Genomic DNA, 18641 nt, shown 5'->3' with positions numbered 1-18641 from the left:
CGTGGGAAGCCAGCCAACCTGAAGATGAGGTCAGTACGCAGAGGGAAGATGACCCAGGAGCCACTGAATTAATCCAACACTGAAGCCTGAACTTCTGTAGACATGAGCCAAAAAAACATTACTTATTAATTGGAGCCTCATTCTCTGGAACTTGCCACGCAAGGATACTGAACTGAACTTTATCTTCAACTTTGTATCCACTATAGCGTCTGTGATATGGCAGGCAAGAAATGCTTGTTGGGTTGGATAAACTCCTGATCCTCGTACAGTTCCCTTCTGGCTCTCTGCATCTTGTCTGTAGAGCAATTCTCCTCACACAGGTCTCTGAAATCTCCCCTCCTCACCTGAGCTTCTGATTTGAATAGTTGATTTTTCTAAAACTGAAACAGAGCTGCCTGAAGTGATGGGAACGTTCTTGTGTATCCAGTCCTGCTCTCTCTTGGAAGTTCCTTGATGAACACTGGCAAATCTGAACTCATGGACTCTCCTTTTTTAGACTCTGGTCTGCCACTTTTTAGATTGCAATTGTAGTCATTTCAAAATACTTTCATGAAACGTTAACTGTATTACTTCCCAGCACTAACTTTGCAATCACCAGAATCTAATCAATCAGCTGTCTGCAAATTGCATTTTAGGGTAGGTTGTTGTTGTTAAGTATTCAATCACCAAACACTTGAGTTGCAAAATCCCACACTATGGAATGACATAATTTTTAGAAAGTTTTCTGTTTATTTTCTTCATCTCTGGATATGGATTATTAAGAGCTTTGTTGTTATTAAGTAACATTTCTTAACTTAAATATATTGTCCTTTGTCTAATTTATACCTGTCCCATCAGTTATTGTTTTATTTAATTTTTTTAATTTAAGTTTATTTAAGTAATCTCTATACCCAACATGAGGCTTAAACTCACAACTCTGAGAACAAGAGATACATGCTCTTCCAATTGAGCCAGCCAGGCACGCCTCATTTTTTTTTTTAAATGGTACTCCCCTACCTTATGGATAGTAAATAGGCCCAGAGATTAGCACTGATCCTAACACAGACACCTGTAGGCCACCTAGAAATGGTTTTGCGTGAGAGTATCATCCAATCACATTGTCCTATACTATGCTTGGGCAGATAATTAGATCATCTCTCAGACATTCTGAGTATGAACCATAGATAGGGAAATGCACACTGAGGAATTAAAAAAATTAAGCTTAACCACATTAAAATTAAGTACTTCTCATCACCATCAGGAGACCAGATAGTGAGTGAAAAGATGAGCCCCAAAGTGGGAGAAAATATTTGCAACATTATGTAGTAATTAATTGTTACATAAAAGAATTCCTAAAAGTTAATGTGAAAGAGATAGACAACCCAATAGTTCTACTCAAAAGTTTTGAATAGGCACAAAAGGGCAAGTCCAGATGGCCAATAAATAATATAAAAAGATAGTTAACCTCATTAGAAGTTGGGAAATGTGAATTAAACCCCAACAACACAACGTTATGCCTCTACCAGTTAGACAATATTAGAAGATCCAGAAATAACACATCAGACAAGGGTATGGGACAAAGGGAACACAAATACACTGTAGGAGGGGCTATAATTGGCACAATCACTATGAGAGTTTGACATTACTGAGTAATTAATGACCCTTTAATTGTACCCCTAAGAATCTACCCTAGAGAACTCTGTCCATTTGTGCACCAAGAAATATGTAAAAGAATGTTCATAACATGGTAACAAAAAAACCCAGAAACAACCTAAATATCTATAAAAGATAGAATGGCTAAATTATGGTGTGTTCTTACAAAGGAATACCATCACCCAATGAAAATGACCAATAGCTACATGCAAACAACGTGATTAATCCCAGCTGGCAAGAAGTGGTAAAGAGTATGGAAGAGGTATGTCCATTGACCTTCGTGGATGATGGCTTTGCCTTCTTGAGGTTATTCTGCCATCTATTTTTCTTCCTGGCAGCATTTGAAGTGAGCTCTGGATTAAGCCCTCTTTGGTGCCATGCAAATTTCACAGCTGGCTTCCTACTGGGGCATATGTCAGAGACTCAAGGCCAAGGGTTTCTTTATGCCTTGAAGACTTAGAGACTTTTTTTTTTTTCTGGATGAGGCTTGTTTCTTTGGCAATGTAGAAGTCTAAAAACCGTAAAAGCTTCAGTCAGTTCCATGAACCAGTCACCATTCCCAAAGTTCTTTTCTGAACATCGTTCGTAAAGCTGCTTTATTTCTTTGCTTCCTTGATTGATCAATAACTCTCTCTCTCTCTCTCTCTCTCTCATTTTAATAGTGGCTACCTTGAGTCCATCTGAAATGATAGGCTTCAGGGTAAATTCCTAGACCCTTAGTCTCACCTTTGCCACAGGCCTGGCTCTTGGTTCGGCTAAGAAGTATTAACTGACCTTTGAAAAATGCTCTAGACAACTATAGTTTTATCTCTTCTTGTTTTGGGTAGAGAGGCAATTGACTTTAAAGATCCCTATTTCTGGGTTCGTGGCGGTCTGACCAGTGTTTGCCAGCACTCTGTTGCAGTGTATTACTGAAAAACAGGAAGGAGCAGCCAGTATATACTAACAATGTGGTTTTATGCAACGACTTCATGTAGATTTAGGGGCTTAGGCAATTGGTCTGTCCTTCAAATAATGGCAGGTGACAATCTTTACAAGTTTTTGCCCCAGCATAACAAAGACACTGTCTCTCTAGTAAACCACATCAATTATCTTATCTCCCAACTGCTAAGCCAATGCCACATATTTTTGGTTTTTATAATAACAATACCATACTTTTGGTACCAATTTCTGTATTCATTAGGGTGAGGTTAGTTTGCTCTAACAAAGAGACCCATCAAAAATCCCATGCCTTAGAGAAGACAGAAGTTTAGTTCTTTGTCAGGTGACAGTCCCATGTGAGTGCTCCAGGCAGTGGGGGGCTCTGATCTACCTGACATTTAAGGATCGAAGTTTCTTCCATTTTGTGGCTTCTCCATCGCCTAGGCCTTGATGTTGTCTGCATGGTCAAAGTTAAGTCATGACCTTATTTGGATCCCCGTGTGTGGGAAGAGGGGAAAGAATAAGAACGAGGCACAGCCTGTTCACAGGTAGAGGCCTATGGCATACGGCCCTTCTGCTCACAGTTTTGTTTTTTTTGGAAGAAATTTAGCCACGTGGCCATTATACCAAGGAAGGCTGGGAGATGTGGCAAGGATAAAGGAGAGAACAGATATCAGTAGGCAATTGAAGTTATATTATCCCCAAAATTTCCATCTGGAGCCTTCAAGTTACTTTTCAGCTCTGAGAATAGAATGAGATTACAGATATTGATCATACACTCAGAGCTACATAGAAGATCAGAAAAACAAAAGGAAATTCCCTCGTGTATATTATTAGCTGAAAAGCTGAACAATGTCACAAGCATTTTGCTGAAATGCTGGGCCATTGAGATTTTGAATAATATCTAGCAAGCCAGACATAGTAAAAGAAAATAATTAATTCATTATTAGTAATTGAAGATACCTAAAATTTCATAGATAGGCTCTTAGAAAGTTGTATTCCAAGAAAGAAAGAAAGAAGAAAAAGAAAGGGAGAAAGAAAGAAGGAAAGAAAGGAAGGAAGGAAGAGAAAGAAAGAAAGAAAGAAAAGAAAGAAACAAAGAAAGAAAGAAAAAGAGAGAAAGAAAAGAAAAAAGAAGGAGGGAGGGAGGGAAGAAGGGAAAGGAGAGAGAAAGGAAGAGCCTACAACAGCGCCTGGTATAAAGTAGGTCCTTAAATGTCAGTTTCCCTCTCTTCTGTCATATTTATTCCTCTCCGGCGGCTGCCTCGGTTCACCTAAAAAGAAGGTGATGTGATGCAGAGGGGGCTGTTGCCTCCCAGAGAACCCAGAGACTCAGAGGGCAAGGCAGCAGCACCGAAGTTGCATTCAGGGTTGCCCACCGGGGACCAGTAGCCTGGCCACCATGAGGTGGGGGTGGCCAATATAACCCCCACGGAGCTGCTTCTCACTCATGGAGGCCTCTGCTGGCTGGCAAGCCTCTCCCCTCTCCTGTTCTCCCCCGTCTGCTCCAATTCCATCTTCTCAAGCCACTGTCTCTGCCTTGTTGTGAAAGACCTTCAGCAGCTGGGGCCAGAGGCGGGGGAGCTCGCCTAGTGCGCTGTGCGCAGCCGCGGCCTGACTGGTGGGGACGGTGGCGATCTCCCAGTGGCCACTTGGGAGGTTCTTGTTTGCTCTGTCAAAAAGTTCAGGAACGTGATGCGATAGATTTTTCCAAGCTCAATGAGGCCAATTAAATAGATATCTCTATTCCTGGACGTTTGAGTAAATTCCTGTCTGGTTGTGTAATGGATTCATTCACGTTGAATCCAAAGCCCTGTGTTGAACTATGTCCACTGTCAGGAGGGAGCCGGCCACAAGGAGAGGAGGGAAAAGGACAGGACAGTGAAGAAACTGCCATCAGAGAAACTACCTGTGAAAGCATAAGCACGGTATCATTATTTTGAGCTCTGTAAAGCAAACACAAAACATACACCCCAAAACCCCCACGAATCGACACCAGTTGTTCGTAAAGCCTTGTGCTAGGGATGAGAAAGAGAGCGAGAGGAAGGCCTTCGCTTTACAGCCTGTCAGGCAGACAAGGACAAAACAGGGAAGAAAAACTTGTCCCAAAAGAAATGATATTAGTGAAGTAAAACAGCATTGCTGGTGTGCCAGCACATCCGTGTGAAGAGACCGTGAATGAAATGAGTCCAGGAGAGAAATGCGTTGGTTTAATGATTCGTCCACAAACGCTTATTAAGTACCAACCATGTGCCATCCACTGTGACAGGGGCTAGAGACACAAAAACAAATAGGACGCAGACCCTGCCCCAAGGCCCTTCCAAGACAGGTAGCTTGGAAGACGAAGCAGGAATATGTCATCAGAGCTCTCACCGACATTGGTACAAGGTTCAGGCGAGTCCAATGAGGTGGGGAGTCTGTGGGCAGAGCCAAGAAGAGGCTTTCGAGAAGGTCTAGCAAGGGTGACAGCAGCAGTGTATAGGGAGCAGGTCCAGGGCGAGATGCTGCGGTAGCTGCTAGCGGCTTAGGAACCCAAGTTCCCAAAGCATCTGTTTCTGTGGCGTGCCGTTGAAACCTGGAGAGCGACAACACCGTGGGAAAGGTGCACGTTCTGGGGGAACGTGGGGAACTATTAAACGGTCTGAGCGAGTTGAGCAGCTGCTGAACAGCCCTCTCCCCTCATCAGCGCAGCTGGTTATGAGACAGATGACACCTGACGGGCACAGAAACCACCTTGATGAAGCAGAGAGCAAGCCGTCCCGCCAAACCTCCTTTTAGGAAGTGTTACCCTAAAACTGCCACTCTGGAGCAGACAGAAAGGGGCTGGGAGATCCCCATGGACGAACCTAAGTTGGAAGACTGGCCCCTTGGTTAACAGATGGACAAAACACCGTATTAGTTCAAAACTTACTGGTTGCCAGGAATAGACGCTCAAGCTAGTGTATGCAAAAAGGGTCAACTTAAAGACAGAGGGCTGTCTCTTAATACTGGAGGGCAGGAAGGCATCCAGGTCCCAGGAAAGAGCGGAGCCGTGGAAGTGGTGACTGCTTACCAGGCAGCACGTGGTGCACTCTCCTTGTCTCTTTTTCTCTGCGTATCTGATTTCTCTGTCTGTCTTTCTGTCTCTTCTGTTCTCTGTCTCAGCATAACAGAATATGGCCACCCACAGTGTCCTTGTGTCTGTTTTACAGTTCACGGGAAGCTTAGATCTCTCCTTGGACACAGTTCCGGATGCCTGGGGGGAGAGCTCAGACTCAGCTGAGGGCAGGAGAGCAGGGTTCATGCTAAACAGATGGCTGCTGAGGCAAGGGGCAGTTCCAAGGTTCGTGGGAGTGAGGCAGGCACGCCAAAGGAGGTCGGCCGTTGCTCCTCCTTCCTCTGGACCCTGATCCCTGAAAACAATAGGCATTGCTCTACCTGGTTACTGACTAGATATGTGAAGCAACTACCATATAGTAGATCCTTAGTAAATGGAAGTGGTTACAATTATAGTAAATATAGAATGTGATCTATTTTTAGGAAAGCCCAACCCAGGAGACTGGCACGCAGCCTTCTTTCCTTCACCAGAGCTGTTCACATTAACACGAAGCTATGGAGCAAGGCCTCTCTTCCTTTGCCTCCCCCCCAACTGTGCCCCCCAGCCTCTCATTTCTCATCTCTTAGTTGCAACTGGAAGGTCTCCCCAACTCAAGCTCTCTTTGCTATTACAAATCAATCATTTACATTTTGGGCCCCTGCCAGGCCCACAGGTACTCATCTGTAATGACAGTATTTAAGAATGTTAAGTTTATACAGTGATTATATGTCTTTCCTCTTTTATTAAACTTTAAACCTGTGGTCTGAGGGGCACCTGGGTGGCCCAGTCGGTCGAGCAACCGACTTCGGATCAGGTCCTGATCTCACCGTTGGTGGGTTCAAGCCCCGCGTCGGGCTCTGTGCTGACAGCTCGGAGCCTGGAGCCTGCTTCGGATTCTGTGTCTCCCTCTCTCTCTGCCCCTCCCCCGCTCACGCTCTGTCTCTGTCTCAGAAATAAATAAGCATTAAAAAAAAAACCAACTTTAAACCTGTGGTCCGAGAGACCACATCTTAATACTCCAGATATTGTCGTGTATCTATTGTTCACTTGATGATATTTGTTGACTTATCATGTTTTCGCAGCAAGGGCAATATCCACTTATAGGCTCATTAGAGGAATCTCAAGAACTCATTTATTTGGGGCCACTGCCTTTAGCCAAGACAAGGCTGAAGCTTCCTAAATAAATGGTCATATGTTTTATTTTCACTCCCATGTAAGCCTACGGTCATACAGCCTGGGATTTGGAAGGGATTTGGGAAGGGTCTTAGGTCAGGCACCTCCCCAAGGCAGAATTTCTCTCTCTAGGAACCCTGAGACATGGGCATCGGGTCTCTACTTGCACAGGGAGTTTATTACCTTGCTGGGAAGCTCATTCCAGCTTTATTCTTTTACAACCTAGAAAGTTCTTCTCTGTTGAAGAATCTCACATCTGCCTTTGTGTCACTTCCATAAAATGTTCCTACTTCTTTAGGACTAATACTAATGCCTCTTCCCCATGGCACCTCTCCTTGCATTTGGAATGAGGGCTCAGGTCACTGTATCATGACTCCTCTAAGCCTCTTCAACCCAAGTATACTTAAATCCTTCTCCACGAGAAACAGTTTAGAGACCCTTTGTCTCCCCGTTCACGCCTTCATATGTTGTGTTTCCCTTTGTGAATCTTTCTTAGAGTTCAGAATCCAGCACCGCATGTAACACTTCAGTGTGGTCTGATTGCTGAGGGGAGTAGGATTAGGACCTTTGTTCTACATGTAGCTGCTGTGATTTTATTAATGCTGTGTAGATTTGAGCTAGTGTTTTTCTTTCTTCACCTTCTTCTTCTTCTTCTTCTTCTTTTGGTAGAACTATCACAATTTTAGCTCATATTCATTTTAAATCTTCATATATTTTTTCAAAATATGGAAATTACTGGGGCGTCTGGCTGGCTCAGTCAGTGGAGCATGTAACTCTTGATCTCGGGGTTGTGAGTTCGAGCCCCACGTGGGACGCAGAGGTTACTTAAAAATGAAATCTTTTAAAAAAATATGGAAATTACTCTTTTTTATAAATGTAACATACGTTATTCTGGAAAATTCAGGGAGAAAAAAGCAACACGTGAAAGGATAAATAAGAGAATAACAACCATATTGTAACCATCCTCTTAAAGATAACCATCATTTACATCTTGGTATGTACTCTTCCACACATCATTCTCTATGCATAAACATGCATATGCATACATGTGCATGCATGAGCGTGCACACACACACACACACACACACACACACTGACAGACATGGAGGTAAACCTCTGTGGTCAATTAGAGATGGCTGCAAATTCTTTGCCGCTCCTCTCATTGATAGGTGAGGTCTATTTCCTCTCCTCTGTGTCTGGGCTGGGCCTGAGTCTGTTTTTTGGGTTTTTTTTTTTTAAGTTTATTTATTTTAAGAGAGAGAAAGCAAGAAGGGGAGGGGCAGAGAAAGAGAGGGAGAGAGAGTATCCCAAGCAGGCTCTGTTTGACATGGGGCCCAAACCCACGAACAGTGAGATCATGACCTGAGCCGAAACCAAGAGCTGGATGCTTTTTTTTTTTTTAACGTTTATTTATTTTTGAGACAGAGAGAGACAGAGCATGAACAGGGGAGGGGCAGAGAGAGAGGGAGACACAGAATCCGAAACGGGCTCCAGGCTCTGAGCTGTCAGCACAGAGCCTGACGCGGGGCTCGAACTCACAGACTGTGAGATCATGACCTGAGCCGAAGCTTAACCTCAGGTTAAGCCTGAGCTTAACCCTGAGCTTAACCGACCGAGCCACCCAAGCGCCCCAGCCAAGAGCTGGATGCTTAACCGGCTGAGCCACCCAGGCGCCCCAAGGGATAGTTTTTTGGTTTTTTTTTTTAACAGCAATAGATAACTGAAACAATTACATATAATGACAGCAAATGTTTCTACAGTATTTTCTATGTGCCAGGCACAGTTATAAATCCTTTATACATATTCACTCACATAATCCTCACAGTAACCCTATGAGACAAGTACTATAATTACATAGCACTGTTCCCATTTTACAGATGAGGAAACTGGGGCACAGGGAAAGAAGAAGCTTGCTCAGGACCACATAGTGAGTAAACGGTAAGGCTGGGATTCGAACCCATGCAGTCCATTAGGTTCCAATGTCTGTGCTCTAATCCACCATACCCGCTGCCTCTCTGTTGCTTTCTCTCATTTTAGATACTGTGAACAACTTTCAGTGTCAATAAATATCAATCTGTAAAATCATACTTAAGGGCCACATGTTGAAATCTGTTGAAATCTCAATTTGATCATCTAAAGTATTAGTAATCTCTTGCAATTCTGGGGTCCTCTTTGTTGGATATATATGCTACTGAAGTCTTCAAGTTGATAAAATTTGTTGACTAAATCAGAGTTCAGGAGTGAGCCCTCTTGAACCCAGATGAGATCTCCTTCCAGGATAACATCATTTGACAATACTTTGTCCAGATTATTCAACAATGTTTTGTTTTCTCATACACCGGCTCCCAGGCGCAGGCTGGGAGATGTGCCGCATAAAATCATGTGGGCGCTTGTTAAAATACAGATTCTCAGGCTTTGTGCCAGACTCCCTCATAAGAGACTCTCTGAAAATGGAGCCCAGGAATCTGCCTTCTAGTAACCCTTCACACATGATGCTGGTAACAGCTAGATTTGGGAACCATTCATCTAACCTCCCTTTCTCCTTTTCATCCATATTGGTAGCTCCATCAAATCCCATGCCAAATTCCACGTACACTAGGCCTGTGGGAATACTCTAATAACCATTTTGAGAGATGTCCCAGCTTGGCTGTTAACCGGCTATATGATTTCATCTCTGGACTTTTTTCACCTGTAAAATAAGGAGGTGGGATTAATTATTTGTGGGTGCCATGGTGTGCCCACACATTCTTTCTTCAAGACTGAGTCACTCATTCCCTCAGCTCTTGGGAGTGTTGGCTGCTGACAGTTCACAGGTGGTCCAAGGTCACACCTCGTCCAGGAGCATAGCCTATATCCCTGACTGGTTGATGAGGTAGACAGACCCAGCCCCCTAGCCTCAGGGTGAGCCAATTCTAAAGAGCCAGTCTATGGGGCGGACCTGAGATTTTCTGCATCTGCATTACAGTTCAATCCTGTTTCTATCCCCTTCACTCACCCAGTCGCCATCTCAGTCTCTTTCCTACGGAGCTGATTACCACAGTGAACTTTTGCTCCTGATTTGGATTGAATTGATAGCACAGACTCTTTTCTCACACTTTTTCAAACATCCTGGGCTCTCTGTTGAACTCCAAGGGCACTCTCCTCTTTATCCTCCTCCCATTCATTCTCCATTCCCTGAAGAAATTTTTATTGTACTCCTACTGTGTGCCAGATCCTGAGCTCAGCCTGAGCATTCAGAGACCTGGTTGTGTCTCCAATAGAGGAAAGAGAGCAAGTACTTAGGACCTTAGTGTCTCTTCTGTCTCTTTGTCACTTGTTAACACTGTGCTGTTTCCCAAACTGTGGGTCTAGCCCATCTTCTGGCTCTGAACATGACCCAGTGGGCCTTTTTATTGCCCTGGTCATGATTGGCAAGGCCCACCTTTGTAGGAGCTTTAACCTTCCTGACACCATTCTTCTGGGTTTGTGTCTCTCTTTGTATTACCTTCTTTGCTTTTGGGTTCCTCGTTCCAGCTCTTGGCAAGGGCCAACAGAAATATTTCGTTCATTTAAGATACTAGTGTCTATTTCATGGTTACTGGGATTGGGATAGTGAAGGATCTGAGGGGGAAGGATCTTAAGGTCTTCCAGAAGGGCTAGGGTAAAAGTAAGGGAGCAGAGTTTAAACTGGCATCCAATAATCCATCTAGGACCTCCCTACCTCAGGCAAAATAAATCAGCCACGTTTGCTGCTGCCACCCTTCTCTTTTATCACCTCCAGCAATTTCTCCCCACTCCTCTTCATGGATTTACAGCCTCCCTGCTTTCTGTTCTGCACACTCCCCCCTCCCTATGCTGTCAGTCGTTTTCATTTTTCACTTGAAAAATGCATGAGACTGAGTCGTAATGCATCTTGTCTAGGGTTTATCACATTTTAAGCGTGTTCTTATACCACATTGCAACATAGGGACAAAGAATCAATAGACATTAAGAAAATAGAGGGCTCTTTTCAGCCCTTGCAATCACATCATGTCCAAGGGCTATTCAGTGAACAGATATAATAATCTAGAAAGAAAGTAGAAGATGGGGCGCCTGGGTGGCTCAGTCGGTTAAGCGTCCGACTTCAGCTCAGGTCACAATCTCGCGGTCCGTGAGTTCGAGCCCCGCGTCGGGCTCTGGGCTGATGGCTCGGAGCCTGGAGCCTGCTTCTGATTCTGTGTCTCCCTCTCTCTCTGCCCTTCCCCCGTTCATGCTCTCTCTCTGTCTCAAAAATAAAAATTAAAACGTTAAAAAAAATTTTTTTTTAAAAAAAAGAAAGAAAGTAGAAAGAACCCAAACCCACCATTCTCATTGTATAGATGAAGAAACCAATGAACAGTGAGGTCAAGCAGATTTTCAAACATCCCACAGCAGTAATCACCAGAGCAGGAAAAGTTAATGGATGGTACATTTGGGGAAGGGCTTTGCCTGTAGGAGGTACTCATTTATGGATACTGCCTAAGAGTATTACTTTGATTACATACGGAAGTAGACCTATTCTTATTAGTCAGGCCTCTTTTCTCTGCTGCTTCTCCATCGTAGGTCAAGACCAAGCCCTAGATGCCCTTTTTGATTGGGTCAGGAGCAAAAGAACCCAGGTTCCAGCCCACCTGGTTCCAGCCTGTACAAGCTGTCTGACCTTAAAAACAACATTTAACCACCATATCCTTAGTTTCCCAGCCTGGTCTTGCCCTGGGTATCAGGCAAGACGAAGCACACAAAATCTCTCTGAAGGATGGAGAGCACTTTACAGCACGAAGAGCTGTTTTCCATTCTGCCTGTGCACTGGAATCCTTCATGGAACTTGAAATAGGGAGTGGGGGGTACTGGGGCTGGGAACTCTTTAAAAAGCTCCATAAGTAATTTTGATGCACAGCCAAGCATGGAAACCACTGACAAAGTATAAAAGACAAATAGGAGAGGAGAAATAAATGATATTAGCCAAAAAGAAGTCTTAGATTATCTGATTAAGGTGGTTAACAGATAACCTAAAGAACAATGAAATTGCCTGCCTTTTTCAGAGCCCCCGGAACCCTAATCTCAGATTCCTTTCCTCCTCCTAGAAAAGATGTCTGTTACTTCAGTGACACTCCTTTTACCTCAAAGTACACACACACACACACACACACACACACATCATGAGTCATCTCAACCCACCTCCATGCTGAAGTCAGATTCCAAGTAATGTCTTATATTCTTTGACCTCTGAGTAACCACGCTGCCCCTGTTCTGTCCTTTCAGGTCCAGGAAAACCATCTGATTAGGCCATGGAGAGAGTAACCCAAATCTCCACAGGGCGATCTATAAACCAGCCTGCTAATGTGTTCCCTGGGGAATATTCTGTCAGAGTCCTAGTTCCTCTTTGAAAGTAATTGAATGGCTCTGAGCAAACTGTCCAATCGCTAGGTCTCTCAGATAATTGTTGTCACCTGATCGTCACCCTCACCAAGCATTTCCTTCCCTGGAGCAGTTCTCTTTGGAATACCAGTTAAGTGTGGTCAGAAACTGGCTGCAGCAGCTATAACATTAAAGAAAATGAACCAGAAGGAGAAGAATGAATTTGGGGGAACACTTCATTCAGTCCCTGAGACACCAATGGAGACAGTTGGTACTTTTGTCTGCCCAGCACATCTCTCCCCTCTTCTGGGAATGGAGCTTCATTCCTTGGGAGAAAGCCTTTCTTCCTCTGCATGGTTCTGGGTGGCTGACCAAAGTACCCTGGCTTGTTCCTCTGAGGCCACAAGGGTGGACCTGTCCCCTGACTTATTTAACCATAATAACATCCTACTCACCTGGTCACAACAATTGGTCTGGGGATTATCCAAGGACTGATCAAAAAAAAAAAAAATAATAATAATAATAATCAGGGATTAAAAAAAATAAAGCTGGTGGCGAAACTGTCTTTTCTTTCTGGTCAAGTGGCTGTATAACTGTGACACCAGAGCTGCCACATGAGAAGGCGGAAAGGATGAGGCTGCCATCCAGAGATGAGGTTGTGAGAGAGAGAAGGAAATGAAAGAGTATGTTTTTACGGGGTCAAGTTTTGTCTGACTTGGCATCATCTGGCAACTATTCTTTTGATTCTTTGAGTTGCCCCAAGATTTTTGCCCAAAGCCTTTTTTTTTTTTTTACCTAAGCCAGTTTGTATTAGAATTTCTGTCACTTGCAACCCAGAGTCTTGATGGACAGAAACACTGACAGCATTCCTCTCTACCATCGACTTTTCTGAAACTTCAAAAATGTGTCTGTGAATCTCAGAACTGAGTGTGTTCCTGTCTTTCCCAGATCAGAGTGTGGGATTGCTGGATGGTCACCTTGATTATTCTGGGAACTGTGTTTCCCAGCACCCCCTTCCCTGAATGACTCTGGTTAGGGTGGCTAGAAGTGAAGTGGCATGAGATGGTGAGGGCAGCAGTGAAGCAGCCGCCATCTTGTGCTGAAGGCCACTGTTGGCTGGAGCTGGTGAGGGGCACAGAGATTCAGCCAGGCTCCTGTGTGTCCCTGTTCTTCCCTGCCCCTCTGGGACTGCCAGCCCTGCTGACCAACAGTGACCCCATGCCCACTCTCAGACATTTTGCTGCAAACTCACAGAGGCAAGAGCTGCAAAGAGCCAATCAACTCCAAAGAGTCAATCCTTCCAAAGATTCTGCATGAGCCCTGGAAGGCACCATTCCACAGCTCGACCTGCCTTGCTTTCTGTAAGCTCCACTTGGTTCAGCCACACCAAGGCTGGTTAGTGACTTCCGTGATCTTTTAGATTTTTACTCTCCCAGCTCCACACCCCCATTGTGAAAGAGCTTATTTATTATGATAAATTCCGTATTCTGTACTAGTCATAGTAGTTCTGCTTCCAGAGTTCAATTCTGACTCATACAAGTGGCATCGGGTGGACCCAGACACAGAAGCTTCCTGATTCCTTTCTTTGCTTGGTACCTACACTCAGTCCATCCATCTTTGTAATTCTCCTCCTCTCTGTTCACTACAACTCCTTCATCTTCTCCCGGCTCGCCCATGTGTTCGTGGGAAGACCTGACTCTGTTCCTGATCACCTTACCATTGTGCTATTTGCTGTCTCATGCCAATTTCCCCCCAACCTCTGTCTGACTCACTTTCACACTATTTCCTGCTCTCCCTTCCAATCACAAGACTGCAGGCAGTCTAGAGGTTTAACACACACTGACATCCAGTTAAGGCAAAGGCCAGGACGTCCTACCCAGAGGCTCCCGCTCCTGATTTCCATCTAGGAAATGTCAGTAAAGAACAAAAAAAGAGAACTTAATGGGTACTGTGTGTTGTCGATAAATATTTTTTAAATGAATTAACATTGTAAAAACTATTTGAGTTGAAAATTACCAAGCAATATTTAAAAAATCAACATGGCATACTATTGGCCCATTGAACGCTGCAAGCATGGGTTTGAAATTTCCAGTGTGATGGGCTCAAGGTCTCTTCCAGCTTTGTGATAATAGCTCAAAGTCCAGAACCACTAATCCCTGCCCAGCCATTGCTCAATGTGCAACCTCTGTTGAGTCAGCTGGCCTCTCTAGGCTTTGGCAAGTCTATCTGGATCCATGAAGTCAACAGAGAAAAATCTTAAAACTGTGGTGTGTCAGGCTTGGAAGCAACCTTAGGGGTTACCCGTAATTTGGAAGCTGCTTCTTGCTTATTTCCATCCAGTCCCTCTGGCAGTGTTAACCCTTCCAGCTGGAGCCATGTGGCCATGGGGCACTGTGCCACCATTGTAAGAGGAAGCCGGGGATGGTGGTTTGTGCCTCTGTTGGGACTCTGTCCAAGAGAAGAACAAGTCTAACAGCAGAATTTTCTTCATATAGAATTAGGCATCCTAAATTTTAAAAAGGATACTGTTACCCAGTTGACATGGGACATGAACAGCAAGTGAGTACTGAGGGAACTCGGACCATGCGAGAGGAAGAATAATTTATTACAAGCAAGAATAAAGCAAGTAGCTACCAGTATTGAGCATCTACAACGGGGTGTGTTAACATTTAATCTTCACAACGACCCATGAGTGAGGCTGTGCTGCCTCAAACTTACAAATTTACAAATGAGATCCAGCAATTTTGAGTAACGTGCCTCAGGTGGCACAGCTGGTAAGTGGCAGATTTGGGATACCAGACACTTTGGAGTGACCCCAACCTCTGTTCTCTTCCCGTATATAACCCTGTACCTCTATACCTGTCTCTCAGTCATAGTTGATTCAGGGTCCTTTCTAGTTTTTTGGTAAGAAAGGAATTAGAAGCCAACACATTGTATCATTATATTTTATAAATATATATATATATATATATATATATATACACATATATCATATCATATTATATCATATCAGTGGTTGGTTGGGTAAATTTATAATTAAACAATGAAATGCTCTTTCAGTCATTCAGATTTGGTTATTCTTCCCTCTTCCTTCTTTTTGTCTATATACACTCCCTGTAAAACTCCTCTGGCTTTTTGGGCTACTAGGTGGATTCTGCCAGGTCATTGAAATCAAGATTGGATATCCCAACCAGGTGAGCAGGGATCTTTATTTAACTGAGGTTTGTTTGACAATATTTGCTTGGTTCACATCCATTCGTATCTGTCCTCAGGACCTCCTGGAGTGCTATGGGCAGGCCAGCAGAGCCCTGACTGCAGCCCAGAGAGGAAAATGACTTGCCCCAGTCAGTAAGTGGCAAAGTGAGTACCAAAGGCCAAGTTCCTTGACTCTTGTGTGCATGTTTTGATGTTTCTTTCATACATGTAGGATGCATTTTTACCCAGGCCTAATGCGGAGCAGGGTTGGGAGATGTTAGCCACCCTCTCTTCAACTCTATCACCACCCCGTCCCTCCACACACTCACCTTTTACTTGGCCATGAACAGCTGATGTTCCCCTAGTTCAGGTAAATTCTGTGCAAAGACGACAAGCTGGGTCCTCAAGCCCACCCTTTCCCAACCAATGAGGGGCCTAAGTCCTTCCTGTATCGAAATTCTGGAGCCACCAGTACATAACTGCCTCTTCTAGGAGACTGTCAGCTTCTTCCCAAGGACAGGAAATAGAACCCCTCCCCCCACCGCTTTCTCTGATGTCCCCAGAAGTATAATGTGAGCTCTGCATAGTGTAGACTTACAAAGAATATTTGCTCCCGGGCCTGCTGCTGGAGTGGCCAACTATGCTCAGTCCCAATTAAGGAAGCTTGCGTATTTGAAAACCAGGATTCCTTGCATAGTCTCTCTAGGACAAGCCAGGAGTTAAATAATAAGATGAATTTCAATTTTTCATGGCTCATATCACTTCGATGCTATATATCATGGATTCCTACCCTACGCTGTGGATTCCTCAAGCAAAGCCGCCATGGGTCAGCACCTAGTTGCTACTCCGTGTTTGCTAAGTGAATGACTCAGAATCTGGATACGTGCTCCTTATAGTACCTAATAGCGTACCTAAGGGCAGCACACCTTACTTGAAAAGACGTCCGACTGTACTATCAAATAACAGTGAGTGATTACATAATGCTTTTTACCATCAGAGAGAGATAAACAAATGGAATTTACAACACAGTGTAAAATATGAAGGCGATCACTGGTCACCTCTGTGCCTTCTGCTTTTCACATTGTAGCGAGGTGACTCTTATAAGAAAGGATGGTACACATTTCAGGACGGCTGTAGACATACACTGGGTTATCTGCTCAGTTGTTATCTTCTCGGGGTACAGTTCAACCTGCCCCAACCCCCTCCAAACACATCCGCTCACCACACCCCTCGGTGTGGTCCAGGCAGCCATGTTTATGCAGTGACCTGCTCGGGTTCTCTCTTCTAAGAATTTGGAATTTGAAATATAGAGACACAAAGAAAGGAGGCTGTCTGGAGAGGCAGACCCATTAGTGGCAGCCCCCCTGGAGGGGAGGTTCACACACACACACACACACACACACACACACAGAATTGAAATGGAATCAGAAAACTTGGTAGTTCTCAGGATTCAGTACATAGAATCTGAAAGTGAATTAATCTTTTCTCCCTGTTGCTTTCTACACCTCCATGGTAAAAATAACAATAAAAGCTTGTATTTTATTTCATATTTCGAATGATTCTAGAAGCCCATGGAGGGCAAGAATGCACTTACCTTTCTACTTCCCATAGGCTTAACGAATCCCTGACCCTCCTCAGGCACTCAGTGAACATTGATGTAGCTGAAGTAATTTGATTGACCATATTGACAAAAACAGTGAATTTGCACGTTTCTGGGGTAAACAGTATTAAGACATTACTCACGTTTAATCACCTATCTGCTTTAACAACGACACCACAAGGATGAAAGGGAAATTCCTGTGGGATGTTTTAGTGGCTTTCTCTGCCCTCAGGCTTCCCCACTGCCTGTGTCCCCAGGGACCCCACAGGGGACACACCGTTGGGAAAGGGTACAGAGAGCAATCGGGGCCTGCAGTCCGTGGATACACCCTGAGCAGACTCTCTCCAGGCCCAGGCTGACCTTGTGAACTTTGGAACCAGCTCTTTGGGCACAGAGAGTCCAGAGGCTCTGGAGAGAGTTGAGAATGAGCTGGGGGCGTGGAGCCCGGACAGAAGGTGGGTGGGTGTGGAGGGTAACAGCTCGCCCCTGAGGACACAGTTGGCAGAGACCTTCAGTGGTTGCCTACAGGTGAGTAGCCTCCTGTCTGAAGAGTTTGTTAGTTCACTGCACTGGCCGCCTAAAGTCACTCATGAAGGACTGGGGAATGGTCTTGGTGAGGTGGGGAAGGGTGCAGAGTCAAGGCCGGCAGTCCCAGGGATCAAAGCATTCAGGGTGTGGAAACCTATCCCCCCCGCACTCCACATCAGGTGTCCTTCAGTCGGTGCCCTCGTTCCTGCCCTCTGGGAGGCCCTGCCCTGATAAACAGCTATGGAATGCCGACACACATGTGAATGTGCTTGCAGCTGAAGCTCTTGAACATTCAAATGCCTTCCCTGCTGGATAATCTCTGAAAGAAGTTGGACAAAGGAGAGGGGAATGGACCCAGGGAGCTTAAGAAATGTTTTTGTAAACCTGTATCCGGCCACACTAAATATGTATGCAATGTAGGTGGGCCTTGCACTCCGGGGGGTTTCCATTCATGTGTTAGGATTTCAGTGATAAGAAAATATATTTTTAAGTTCTTTTTCCATGCCTGTTATGTATCTTGGAAAGTTAGCAGCTGGGGAGATTTTTTTTTCCTACTGCGTCCTATTTAAAAAAAAAAAATGAAAACAAACCTTTTGATTTTTTAAAGTAATTATGCGTACCATTTAGAAAAAGCTACCTTATTAATATTTTGATAGACTTCCCAGGCTCTTACTTACACACCTATACATGAAAAGATACAGCTTTAAGAATATGAGATCATACCATACTGTTTCATAACCTGACTTTTTTTTTATGCAAGAATCTATAGTGAACCTGTGTCCATGGACATCAAAAGATGTACATCATCATCATCAATCTTTTTTTTTTTATTTTATTTATTTATTTATTTTTTTAATTTTTTTTTAACGTTTATTTATTTTTGAGACAGAGAGAGGCAGAGCATGAACAGGGGAGGGGCAGAGAGAGAGGGAGACACAGAATCAGAAACAGGCTCCAGGCTCTGAGCTGTCAGCACAGAGCCCGACGCGGGGCTCGAACTCACGGGCCGTGAGATCATGCCCTGAGCCGAAGTCGGACGCTTAACTGACCGAGCCACCCAGGCGCCCCCATCATCATCAATCTTAATAGTTACATAGTATTCTATTTTATGGAGTTAGTGTAATTTGATCAATTCCTATTGACAAAACTTTATATTGTTTC

At 44.3% G+C, this 18641-nt stretch overlaps 1 long non-coding RNA gene across 2 annotated transcripts in view; it reads left to right on the top strand.

Annotated features, from left to right (window-relative positions):
- The window catches only part of LOC125925299 (uncharacterized), a 35954-nt gene extending 17660 nt beyond the window's left edge, over positions 1-18294 (top strand). For both annotated transcript variants that reach the window (XR_007458776.1, XR_007458775.1), the window contains exons 4-5: positions 15430-15517; positions 17660-18294. This is a non-coding gene — a long non-coding RNA (uncharacterized LOC125925299). The remainder of the gene's footprint in view (positions 1-15429; positions 15518-17659) is intronic.
- Positions 18295-18641: the final 347 nt, after the last annotated feature.

The sequence above is a fragment of the Panthera uncia genome, chromosome F1, assembly GCF_023721935.1.
Source record: "Panthera uncia isolate 11264 chromosome F1, Puncia_PCG_1.0, whole genome shotgun sequence".
NCBI classification, from domain to species: Eukaryota; Metazoa; Chordata; class Mammalia; order Carnivora; family Felidae; genus Panthera; species Panthera uncia.
This window is presented reverse-complemented; position numbering and strand designations above follow the sequence as displayed.